Below are 12,725 nucleotides of genomic sequence, written 5' to 3'. Positions count from 1 at the left end.
ACAGATCTCGTTATTTTGAACCGCGATCAGAAGACGAGAACAACACTTGAATTGGAACCCCCTCGCCTGCATCACACCAGCGGGGGGATATTTGGCCCCGATGAATTTACCGTTCACCAGACTCACTTATACGATGGCTCTTCGGTGGAATTGAGTCTCGAATCTGAAGCCCTCTGGTTCCGAAGCCGAGACCTTACTACCAGGCCACTACGGCCCAGATTTCTGTGTGTTAACTTAATTTTTACAGTATTTAGTAACATGATATGTTTGTTTAATTTTAATTGTGTACAAATGTGGATACCGCTTAAGTAATAATAAAATAATAAATAAAAACCTATACAACTTAATAAGTCTCGGAAAAAAAAATTGATGAAGCCAAAATTTTATTGTGATATGAAACTTAATTGAAGAGTTCATTTAAAGAGGCGCCTTATAGTTCATTCCTAGTATCGCAATATGCCTGAATCCCTCACTTTTTTTTATCCGACGAATAATTGTTCCTCATTTACTAAGAAGTACTCTGTTCATAAAAAACAAAATCCTCTCTGCAAGATAGAAAACAAAGGTACATTTCTTTTCATCGGAGTTAATATTTCCCAATTTATTTATTTTTCCTTAGGAAAGAGCAATGAAATATTGCATATTGAAGTAACCATATATAATGATTATGTTCACTTGCACTACTTCTTCTTCTTCAGGAGCACAACAGATCCTTGCAAACTTTATCTGCCTCAACCACGCGCAGTTTCTATCCTCCGCAACTCCCTTCCAGTTCTTTTCCACGTCCTTCAGCCATCTAGTTGGAAATCTTCCTCTGGTCCGGGATCCTATAGGATTTTTAAGAGTGGATATTTTGAGGGCGCTGTTTTCAGGACTTTTCCAGATATGGTCGTGTCATCTTAACCTATTTCTCTGGATAACCAGTGTTATCTGTGGTTGCCTATAGAGTTTGTATAATTCAAAATAGAATCTAGTTCCCCAACAATCTATCTCTATAGTCTGTGTATTTTCTGTAGGCGGTTCAAGGTCACATTTTCTACCTCGTTGCTGGTTGTCTGCCTCGCAACGCTGAGGCAGATAACAGTGTCACTCTTTTTTTTTTACACAGCTGTTAAGGTATTCCAGAGGTAAGGTATTCCCGAAACGTACTGGCGTGGAAAAAAAACAACAAGCTTTTTCGAAACCATAGCAACGGAGAAGGAGAAAGAGTGAAGAGTAGAAAAAACGAGTCTCCTTGAAATGCCTACAGACTATAGTACTGGGCCAAATATAGTTCTAAGGATCTTTCTCTCGAACATGTTCAGAGAACGCTGAGTGTCCAAGTTTCACTTGCAAAGAGTAGAACAGGTATAATAAGAGTCTTATAAATTCTTAGTTTAGTTTGTTGACTGATTAATTTGGATCTTAGTTGTTTTTTCATTCCAAAGAAACATTTATTAGCTCTGAGTTTAGTATTATCATTAATCATAATGCCAAGGTATGGTGATGTACGCAATGAATAAATATTTAACAAGATTTGTATTACTACATTTAAATTAATAAATGTTTATAATCAAGTACATTCAGAAGTACATTTCAACTTCTGAAATATTCTTAAGCTGATCATTTTTACATAATATTGCTAACAAATATTTCAGTACCTTTATATTTTTAATTATGCAATCTTCTTCTAGCTATTAAATATTAATTCACGTATATTTAAATTATTTTAAATTAAAAAAAAAGTAATCATAGAATTATTTTCATTTATTTAGATGCGAGAAAAGCATCAAGTTAAAAATAATCTAGGTTAGGGATCGGAAATTACTTTTAAAGTCCCAATCTCTAAGAAATTGCAGCTATCGAAAAAATTAATACATAAAATTTTTATCTTAATAAGACATTAATTCATCTAATTTTATTTGCTTTTCTATCTCCGATAATAAAAAAAGTTGTGATTTTTTTTTCACTCTATTTGCCATTTCTTTTCTATATTCTCAAATTTAGGTATGTTCATCTTTTTTTTTTTTTTTTTTTTTTTTTTTTTTTTTATCTGGCCATGTTTTTTTGTATAAATATTCTTCATTTTAATACGATACGCAGTGAAAAAGAAAAAATCGGGGACGCCAAAATGGCAATTTATAGCCAAGCATGGAATATCGGAATCTATCTTATGAAATTGTGGCAAACATGAATGTGTCCCTTACTGCGCATGCGCTACCTACTGGCCATCTTATAACTGCCCGAGTGTAAACCTGGCATAAAATCTAGTTCTGTATTTGGGATTTAAAGAAAGAAAACGGTATGGAAGATTTTATCAAGAAAAAGGAAAAGGAGTTGTCTCTTTGTAAAATGCTGTTAAAAGTTAGAAGCGCAACCAAGAAGCTGAAGGGAGAAGAGTTTAATGTGAACCATGGATTAATTCAATCCGCTGACGCAGCAATCGCAGAATGCAAACAACTGTGGGCCGCATACATTGCTGAACAGAGTTCTGGTACTAATTTTTTGTTGAGACTTAATAACAAAGGAAAGATTCTTAATAAATTGATTGAGGATTTAAAAAAGCAGACTAATTTTTTCAATAGCAAAGTATACGAAGAAGATATTTCAGCAGTTCTTGAAAAAGCTGCAATCAAATTCAAAGAAATTGCTGGCTAAATAAACTACAATGGTTTCATGCAAGCCAAGCAGAAATTCCGTTTTAACCCACCGGTACTTTTAATTTCTTGTAGATGTTTAAATAACAAGTCACAGATGTAGTGTTAAAATTTTTGGAAATTCCGAATCGTCAGCAAAGAGACGTTTCTTTTCGCCGATGAGTCCATTGAATACTTTTCATGTATTAACATTTCGAAGCATACAGATATGAATCTGTGGTATATATGTGATTTGTTTTCGGATATTTTAAAGGACACTAAATGACGAATCGCCGATGAATCATGAAAAAGCTACTAATAAATTCAAAGAAACTGCTGAACAATTAAGCTACAATTGTTTCATGCAAACCAAGCAGAAACTTCATTTTACCCCACAAAATTTTTTTAATTTCGTATAAATGTTTAAATGACGAGTCATTGACGAAGTGATAAAATTTTTAGTAATCCTTAACTATTAGCAATGAATCATTTCTTTTCGCCAGCGAGTTCATTCGAAATCTTTCACTAGCTTAGTTAACATTTTGAAGCATATGTAGATGAATCATGGTACGTAACTGATTTATTTTTGGATATTTTAAATGACGATTCACTGATGAACTAAATTATATTTTTGGAAATCACTGTAATGTCATCTATAAGATTACTTTTAATGTGTTCAGTTCTATTGGATCCTTAGTGTGTTTTTATTATAACAAAATTATTCAGATATCCAAATTATAACTCGCTTATTTTAAATTGCATTATGAGATTAGTCTTCATTTTTATCCCAGAATTGCATTTATAACGATAAATTGACAGAAATGTGTCATGAGCATTTTATGTTTTTCTTGAATTTTGATTGGATTCTGTATATATTGTTACTGATTAATAAAACTGCAATCATTTTAAGGAAATCTTGCAGATATCTCTAATTATTTATATTTATATATGATTTTATGAACTTGCTTAAGCGAAAAATCATTCTTGGGTTTTATTTATTTTGGATAACTTTCGATGACATGTTCGGATAAATTTAGATTTTATTTCAGTGACATATTTGAATAATCTACTTATCAGTGATCTCTTTGAAAATTCTTTCATAATATCCAATACTCATAAATATATTGTCTATAATGTTTGTGATTTAATTTTTATTCCATGGGTTTTATTTAATCTAGTATTGCACTTTTTCTTCATTACTTTATCATATCCGTAGTATAGAGAAAACTTAGTAATCGTCGAAAAATTCGAACTCGAGATTTCGACGAATCTCCATGTTCCACAATGAGTTCGAAAAACACATTTTTGGAAAATGCCCATCTGTCTATCTGTAACACAAAAATGATTTGAGCTTGAAATTTGGTACACGATCGTTACATCGAATTTGCAGAATTTTTCTCGATTATTGAATAAAATCTGTTTAGAGGAAATCCGTCTGTTTGGCTGTTCGAATATAAATTAACTCAAAAATAACTAAATGAAGAGAACCAGATAGATAAAATTCGGTACGCAGATCTAACATCTATAATACAGACACTTGTTAAATTGTGAGCCAAATCTAACCAAGGGTTGTTTGTCTGTCGCTCTTTACTTTCAGAAATAAATAAACGAGATGATTTAAAAACGAAATGACTTAAATATATCAAATTAGGTTTGAGATTTTGTGATTATAAGTGCAGGTATGTGTCAGTTTTAACCCTTAACTGGGAACGTGCGGTCTGTGAGACCGCTAGCGATGGATTTTCTGTCACCCCTATTCTATTTTTAGCTCAATTGAATGGATTGACCCTGTAGCTTCCTATTTTGTGACCTTCAATACACGTGCATTTTTTCAACCGATTTCAGCAGATGCTTTTTAAAATAATTCAGTTATCTCTTCGAGCGCGGTCTCTAAGACCGCATCTCCCTGTTGGTGTCCCAGTGATAAACAAGGCTTAGCAGATGGCTCTAAAACTTGGGCTCCGAAATATCATCCAATTTACTGATCCTATTATGAAGCAGTGCTCCAGACACTTTAAATGAAGTAGAAAGTGATTTTAGTGATAAGGATAAGTGTACAGAAGAGTTTTTCGATGAGAGTTCGCATTCAACTGATTCTGATATGTATGTTCAAACATAATTAATATTTCTAGTGATAATGTATTTTGAAAAAATTATAAAATATATTATATATTAAGAGATATATATACAGAATTTATAGGTTGATTTTTATATTAGTACTTAACCTATATGTTTAAAATGCCCTAGAAAACCGTGCTGTGAAAGTCACACAAGCCAATAAAAAAAGGGCCAATTTTACATATTGTAATTATTTTTATTTTTCATGTAATTGTTGAATTTTACATTATATTGTCTTCTATATACCTTCATATACTGTAAAAATAAATATGATTTAAAAAGTAAAAAGTAATATACTTTTTCAGTAATATTATTTATTGTACCATGTAATTTGAGAAGAAAATGTATGTTCCAACGCATTTAGTTTTTTCAATGATAAAGTAATTTGAAAAATTTCTACAACATATCTATATATCAAGAAAAATATCTGAAAAATATATTGGCATTTTTTCATACTAATACATTCATTAGAAAATTTAATTTGAGTGTAAATGAAATGCGGTCTCGAAGACCGCACCTCCCCAGTTAAGGGTTAAACAATTGATGGAATGTTGATAATGATTAATTATTAATTAATTGGGTTGACCAATTAATGATTAGCAATCTGATTAATCAGAAATTCGATTATCTGATATTATTATCCATATGCCAGGAATTAATCGCCAAATAATTCGCCAAGGATGAAAAGATCGATTCAGTAAAAATACTAAATTCGTGCCAAAAGTTAATATTTAACAACTATTGCACGCCAATATTATGCAAGGCGTTTTCTGGCATGACAAGTTTATTAAAGAGTATAGAAAAAAGTTTTGGGGAGGCCATTCCCCCCTCCCTGGTTTTATCTAATGCCGATTAAAATTACAATAATTTTTCATCAATCTTTTATATGCCCTATGCATTATTTTAAATTTACCAAAAAAAATCTTGTATTTATTCTATGTATTATATATTATTATTATATATATTTAGTAGTTTTAATTTTAAGCTTGACATTAAAGCTTCTTAAAGGCCGCGGTGGTAGTAAGGTCTCGGCTTCGGAACCGGAGGGTTTCAGGTTCGAGACCCGATTCCACCAAAGAACCGTCGTGGAAGGGGGTCTGTTGCACGTTAAATCCGTCCTGACCAAACGTCCTCCCGTTGGTGTGTCTGGAGAGGGGGGTACCAGCTCAGGTGTCGTCCTCGTCATCTGACCGCGGTTCAGAAGTACGAGGTCTGTCCCAAAATAGCCGTAGTGTTCCTTCAAATGGGACGTTAATCTAACTAAACTAAACTAAACTAAAGCGTCTTAAGTTGTTCCGCCTTTGCTCTGTATTTTAATGGTAAATTTTCTGATTCCATGTCTGTCTGGAAATTTTGTCACATGCTATAAATGAATTGATTTAACAATTAAGATGATTTAAAATGAAAATGAATAAAAAATTTAATTCGAAAATTAAAATAATTCTTTGAAACGACGAAAATTTTATTTACAAAATCGAAGAATATGTACAAAAATATTTTATGAACGTTTCTTGATCCTCAATATGTTTCTGTGTGACCCCACTTAGTCATGATTTACGTTTTAGGAAACTTTATATATAAATTTAACTTAAATCCTACTTGATTATTGCTCAACCGATTGCAAATTCTTTCTGCCTGATATATTTATAGCTAGGAACAAGAAGTCCCGTCTTTCTGGCATGTTCAATGCTAACTAGAATTTGATTTGCATGTCAGTTTAGATAAATTTATCATTTTAATAATTGTTTGCACAGTTCATTTGATATAGAAATTGTTTGGAGCAAGTACACTTACTATTTTTCTAGAACTTGCATCTAATTCGTGCACTGTAGGTAATGTGTGCAGTCAGAAATTCGTAATTTATATATTATAATGGCAATGTTTTTACTGAAGAATACTTGCTATAAAATAATTTATTAAATGAAACCTATCTTTTAAAACGTTGAGTAAATAAAGAATAAATTCCTCAGGTTTAATTACAGAACATTCGACAACTATTCCTTACTAAAGTAAGTAAAGTTGTCGCGTAAAGCAGCAAAAGGACGTAAAAACGCATAACAGAATTAAAAAAAATATATATCTTAAGATTTTGTTGGCTATCCAAAACAATCCTCTAAACTTGCACCCGAATATTGTTTGCCAGGGGATTCTAAAACCCTCCGAGTTTTTGCACATGCATTAGGATGGTTTAATTTGACAAAATAAGGGTGAGAGGAAAAAGAAAAGGAGATGTTTATGTTTAACAATAAAGCAAACTCCGGAAATAGCGCTCATTCTTTCGTGTGTCATCACTTAGTGAGATAGAACCATCGAAAATTGGTCGTCTCAAAATACTGAAGCGAGCAGTATGTTATGGATAACGGAAGGGAAGGGGAAGTTGAATCACCAATGAATTAGCTCGTGTAGCGTAGTTAACAGCTACACCACACGAGCAATTGCTTTTGTATTGTGGTTATGTTACTGGGCTGAGAACCACAAGGTCCCAGGTTCTATTCTAGCTCATACCAATTCGCCACAAGTTTAAATAGAGACCTGATAAGAAAAATTTAGATCAAAAATTTTTTGCTATTCAAATATTTATAAAAATGGGTTAAAGAATATTATAATAGCTTTATTAACCCGTCTTTGTATGATTTTTTTTGTGTGAAATAAATCTAAGCGATATAATTCATGCTCAAAATTAAAGGAAAAAAAAACGTGTTAAAAAAATTCCTATTATAATATAATATATATAATATAAATTAAGAAACAGCATGTTGGGAATATCAATCATCATACAAATTTACATGCTCCCCAGCTCGGTGTTCCCCAGTTCAATGTCTCTCTCTTCTCATTATCGCTTTTGTTAGCAAAAAAACAGATTATTTATAAAAATATATTCAAGAAGTCGTACGTTTCTTCCAATCACAACAAACAGCGGAATGGCAAGTTCAAAACCGCTACAATGATTGGGACATTTGATTTTTTTTTTTTTTTTCACAGCTACATTCCTTATTACGCAATAATTGTGAAAAAAGTTGCCAACAACAGCAATTTACAGTACACCTGTTTTGAGTACAATTTTTTGTTCATTAAATGTCATGATGGAAATTTCCATCGTCTTGCAAAAAAGGGTTAAATTACGTATAATTTTTTTAAATAAGGGAAATTTTGAAAAATATTTTTAATTTTTAATGCAAAAAATTTATTCGAAAATTTGGAATTTTGCTTAAGTGCATGTTATATCGAAGGAAATAGATGATAAATATTTCAACAGCAGTATAAATTTTTGAAAATTTCGAATTAGTTTTAGGAAATAAGGTCATCTGAAAATACCTCTAAAAATTTTATCACGCAGAATTTGAAGACCGAATACATTTTATTCTAAAAATGCGTTTATACGATATCAAAAAGTTTCATCATAATAAATTTTCCAGAAAGAAAATTGGTAATTAAATTTGAAAAAATAATCTTCATTTTTGGCATTATTTATCGAAAAACAATAAAAACTAGGATTTACGAACGTAACGTCTTCGTAAAATGAATTTGAGCTTTATAATTGACACAACATTTATTTTTACTTCATTTACTTAGTTTTACTTAATTTGCAATTCTACTTCAAATTTAATTTTCATTAATTTTTGAAAACTACAAAACAAATTACTTTTCGATTTCAAATCGTAGAGCATTTTTTTTAGAATATTTTTTTTGGTTCAATTTTTGAATTCTAATTGATAAATATCTAAAGATGTATACGCAGTATATGTATATTAATGCATACGTAGATGGAGAACGTGAAAAATCATGGGGATAAAGTTGGATATATACTCAGCCAATTATAAAATTTTAGTATGATCGCGGATGCACTGAAAATGTAGATAATAGCCTCAATGTGACAAGCATTTGCTGCTGTACCAATATCTCTGTTTTTTCCTGATCTTACTGGATTGACAGAAGCTGACTTAATGTAAACCTTACTTAAATACTTCTCATTGTTGAAAGACCCCCGAGTTTACTCATTATAACAACTATTTGCCATTGTCCCGATCACGTTATCACAATTTCTCGGTATCAATTTTTGAGAGTTCAATATTGTATGTCCCTCTAAGGCTTTTGATTTTTGCATTTCATTGTGTCAGGATTCCAATCCTGATGACCCATTTCTGTCGAAATGGCTTCAGAAATTGCCTCAAGGACATTTCTTTTCAAGTTTTTATTTGTGTAGGAAGTAGTATCTGTGTTCCACAGAAATTTATGTTCCCGATATAGGGACACAATTTTGTAGGTTTCGTTATCCGACAACTTCATTTTTAGAAATCTGAAATGACGAAAAAAAAATTCTGAAAGTTAATTACAATCTGAATAAAATATAACAAAAATCCAATAAAATAATTACACATTAAAATATTACTTTATATTCCTATTATATTACTAAATTTTTTTTCTCACGTAATTATTAAAAGAATTTGAGTTGGTGGTAAAATTTGAGACTCTAAATTTTTACTTTCTTGCATGAAATAAGAAAAAGCGCATTTAATTTTGTATATTTTATTTGTAAGCATATATTTTTAAACTAAGCTTATTCATAAAATTAAAATTGCAGGTGGTAAAATGAGTTTAAAGTTAATAAATAAGGAATCATTTCTACAAAACTAATTTGAATTCAATTGAAAATATTTATTATACTAAATAATTTATAAACACATGGAATGAGCCACCTTATGATTGTACAAACTTTTATAGTTTTCATTGCTATTTTTATAAATGTGTTTAAGAAAAAATTCACAAGGGATGGAATTAAATATTTAATTCAACAAACATTATTATTAAATTATTGTAAACAAATAGTTAAAAAAAAAAAAAGAGCTGCACATTCAAAACCTTTCTCCTAATTTTATTACCAAAATCTAAATCTACAATTATTGCTAACAACAAATGTAAAAGCCCATATTTCATTAAACTATTTAATAAGAATAGAAATGCATTAGTTTATTAAAAAAATGTAAATATTTTAATCAATACAATTTAGTCTATCTCAAAATTTTAGCAATTTCAAATTTTATAAAATAATGACCATGCCAAAATATGGTAAACATTAATTGCAGAAAGCATTAAATATTTGATTTAGTGCAAGTTATATTAAATGACTAAAGAAATATGGTAAAATGACCATTTACATGCAAGACAACAATCTGAAAAAAATCTAGAAATATTGATTGAGGGGCTGTCTCATGCCTCTACCACATCTGACAAAATAGATCGATTATATATTTTATAACAAACATTTTTAATAGCATTGGAATATTTTTTTCATAAAAAATAGGCCAAAATAAAATTTACGTAATAAAGAAACAAAAAGATAAAATGAAAGCTTAGGGAAAGCTAAAATAAATTTTGATTGGGGGGGGGATCAAATTAACGAAAATTGAATAGCGGAAAAAAGAAACGTTTAAAAACAATCGAAGTGTAAGGAATGGCAGAGAAAAAAAAAACCCTCCATGTTGTTTGGAGATTAAGGGCCTGTGCACTTCTTCATTTCTATTATGCCAAATAAATTTTGTTTTCACGCCAAAAAATTTAATTTTTTAAGCCAATATCTACAAACGCTTGTGCAAATAGAGGAAATGTTGGGACAATGGCAAATAATTATCCCGTAGAGACAATTGTTTGCCATTGTCTCAACTGTTCACACGGGAAAAATACAGGTACAACAGCAGAGGAATAGCATTTGCGCGCAATAGTTGGCCTCGTGTGGACGCTGTTTCAGGACAACAGAAGAACAACGACAAGGAGACAACCATTCGGCGGAAAAGAAGGCTACCCCATCACAATGAAATCGCGAAAAGCCGTCAAACAAGTAATCATTTTCGCACTCTTCACTGCTCTTACTGTTTGCACTCTACCTCCATTTTTAAAACATCCTCTTCTCTCTGAGGGATCGAAATGCCACCTGTTCGAAGAAAACATCTCACCAGACGTCAAAAGGCTGTACTAAAGAAATGTCTTCTTTTCCTTGTTAGAACTGTTGCTGAAGAAATTGAAAAGGAAATAGAGTTTGAAGGAAAACATTCGATGTCAATACGCGCAAAAAAGGAATAGGCTGAACAGGTCATTGTGGTATCTTTAATCTCCAAAGAATTTTTTTCGTCTGGATGCAGTTAATAGCATACATTTTTTTTTTAATTTTGTCGTCAAAACAATGTAATAATTATTTTCCTAAAGATTAAATGAAATGATGCAATTCTGTAAGTAGATTGCATGAAAGTTTAGAAATATATTTTAATGGAATAAGAGATCTAATCATTCTTATATTTAATTTGTTCAAAGTATTTTGTGAATGATTCCACAATTAATGTTTTAAAGAGAACTTTTTTTTTTTCATTTCTTTAAAATGAACCATATCCGTTTTTTTTAACCAGTTATTTAAGGGATATTAAAAGTATATCTATTTGAATATAAAAATGTATTGCGTTATAATCATTTTTACTAGCTCTTTTGCAGTTAAAAAATTAAATTCATTAATCTCATTGAATGAATGCTTTAAAAGTTATAAATAACCTTTTATAAATAATATTTCAAGCCACATTTTGCATCCTGATATTATAAGCAAAATTAATATATTTATATGTGTATGTATATTCAACAAAATAAACATATTTAAAATTCAATTTTGCTTCTAAGAATTTTGTATTTTCATCACTTGACATTTTTTTGATAAGGTTACTTTATGTACAAATAAAAGGTGTGAGCGGCAATGTTTGCTTACAAAACTGGGTGGCGACGTTTTGACGAAAAAACAGTCATAAAATTTCTTTTGTGATTGTAGTAAATGCTTGCATTAACCCAAACTTTTTTTTAATATTAGATTCGTTTACTTATTTTGTATTTATTCTAAATCACAAAGAGTGATATTTTTTGCTGTCCTTTATTCCAATTACCTTTTGATTTATTAAAAAAAAAAAAAAAAAATTGAGGGATAAAATTTTACAATTTCATTTCTGTAAATACTGACTTTACAATATCTTAAAAATACTTTTTTTTCTATAATAAACGTTTTTTGATGTTGTCATATTCTCTGAAGAAACAAATTTACAGATCTCATTTTCAAATTTCTGATAAAAAAATAATTTTTAACTTCCTGAAAGTAAGAAATTATAATTTTAAAAAAATGAAATGGATATAATAATAGATTTAACGTATTCTTTTGTAATTTTTTTTTTTTGAAAATGCTTAAAAAAAAAAGATCTGTTTGATAATGTGGAGAGAAAGAGTTTTGTTTTCTTAATATGAATGAGTTCTATTGCATATGGAAAGAATATTACAACATAACTTGAAAAGTTCTTAAGAATAAAATATGCTTCAAATAAATACCACAAAAAAAAGATCTTTGATTACATCTTGTAAAATAAAAATTTTATTTAATTTCTGATATAGACGACATCTCTCAGAATTGAAATGTTTTCAAATTTTTTAATAATATTAAAGAGCTTTATTTATATCATATTTCCTGTCAGCGAAATTTGAAATATTTAAAACCTATCAAATACATATAATTTAATGAACGCCACAATTATTTTGTATTAGAAAAGGTGACAGTAATATAATATGAATATCTAATACGAGCTTATTGGTATATTTAATAATGGCTCACAACAAAATATTGATCTGTATTTTTTAACACATAATTACAAAAAACATTTTTAAATAAAATAATGATTTCGAATAATACGCTAATTCATTTTGTTATTTAAAAGTTTAATTTCAAATAAAAAACAAAAATATCGTTTGCACAAATGATTTTAAATCGCACTCAGAAAAATACAGATTGTTCCAAACGATTCTTAAAACAAGGATTCTTCTCTAGCTTATTATTGTACAAACTGTCAGTTTCATTTTATTAACATTTTTTAGAAACATTTTGTTATAAAGTAGATGAGGGGAAAAATATTTTAATTACATTAATAATCATACAGACGTTATGTTAATGAATGCAAATAGACAAAAATATTCTGT

The sequence above is a fragment of the Argiope bruennichi genome, chromosome 11 (genome assembly GCF_947563725.1).
Source record: "Argiope bruennichi chromosome 11, qqArgBrue1.1, whole genome shotgun sequence".
Taxonomy (NCBI): Eukaryota; Metazoa; Arthropoda; class Arachnida; order Araneae; family Araneidae; genus Argiope; species Argiope bruennichi.
The sequence above is the reverse complement of the archived record's forward strand: the minus strand, read 5'-3'. Positions refer to the sequence as shown.